At 35.2% G+C, this 1,457-nt stretch overlaps 1 protein-coding gene across 1 annotated transcript in view; it reads right to left on the bottom strand.

The window, feature by feature from the left end:
- The window catches only part of LOC119594551 (myosin-2 essential light chain-like), a 10,202-nt gene that overhangs the window by 2,965 nt on the left and 5,780 nt on the right, over nucleotides 1–1,457 (bottom strand). The window lies entirely within an intron of this gene.

Genomic DNA, 1,457 nt, shown 5'->3' with positions numbered 1-1,457 from the left:
TATACATCCCTACTTATGCTATGAACTGCTGGCTCCTTATCTAAATTTCATAGATTTCCTTATTTTTGGAAGCACTGCAAAACTAATACCAGTCAAATTAAACTGAGGTATATCTATATTTCCATCCCCTGTGTAATATCAAAGTAGTCTAAACAACGCTAGAAAAGAAAATCCAGGGCTTGTGTTCCGAATGCTACGATAAAAAAGATTAAATACCCTTAACCACTCAGGACTTCAACAAAACAAGAATGGGAAATCAACCAGTAAGTATGAAGATATATGTGGTTGACTTCTGATATTTAGAATAAGTCTGGTGCATTTATTAGCAGTTTGTGGTCTCCATCATTAGAAAACTTACTGATATATTCCAAAGTTTTTAATAGCTGCATGGGGGGGGAGGGTGCTACACTGATCACTACCTACTACTCCAATCCTGCCTCCTCATTCAAACAAAACTGGCAAAGCATCATCTAAAATACATATTTAAGTTTGTCTCCTGCTAAAATGAACCAATCATCTCCATATTCACATTCATGACTAGTGGCTCAAAAAGGATATGATAAAAACTTAATTTACCTAATCATGGAAGCAGGCAAACTGTTACGAACATGCAATGGACTAGCCAGAGAATATCTTCTTGTTTTTCAAAGCACCACTTGTGAATAAGAAACCTTTCTACTTATAAGAGAGACCATGCCCTGGAAATTACTGCAGCATAATGCAGAAAAGCAAAATGAATGTCAACACTGATTAGCATTACTGTCAAGGGACACTTGTCAACCATCAAACAGAAAAAAGTGACAACATAACTATTTGTAACAAGGGACACATCAGTGGGGACAAAACTCTTCAGGAGAGAAACTGCTTAGGAGAACTGATACCCCGATCACTTCTAAATGCTCAGAGAAAACAGTCACATCAGCAAATGTGATGAAACGCCATGTATATGATCTGGACTGACAGCATACAGTACCAGAATAAGACCTACACCCAGATAAAAATTATAATTATAACATTTCATTCAGTTTCCCTACTGATCTGCCAAGAATTTGAAAATTACACATATTAAATTATAATACCATATATCTATGACTTTTTTTTTTTTTTAACACCTCAATGACAAGGGTCAATGACCTCTTTCACAGGAACACACCAAAGCAACACACCAAAGCCTTCAAACACTTGTGAACCCCAAAATGAAGCATAATCAACAATTTATCATTATCTAGTAAGTGTATATTAGTAATAACATAATACATGGCATTCTACCATCAGTTAACTGATAACTGCTTATATGTCACACAAACAACACATAATACTTGTGTTTTCAGTACTAATAAATATAACATACTTATGTATAAATATCACATATAAATACCACAACCACGTTTTGCCAACAGCATACAGTAAATGAAGCAGTATGGCATGGAACGGGAAGAATGCAGATGCAAAAATGG

This window comes from Penaeus monodon, chromosome 34, assembly GCF_015228065.2.
Source record: "Penaeus monodon isolate SGIC_2016 chromosome 34, NSTDA_Pmon_1, whole genome shotgun sequence".
NCBI classification, from domain to species: domain Eukaryota; kingdom Metazoa; phylum Arthropoda; class Malacostraca; order Decapoda; family Penaeidae; genus Penaeus; species Penaeus monodon.
This window is presented reverse-complemented; position numbering and strand designations above follow the sequence as displayed.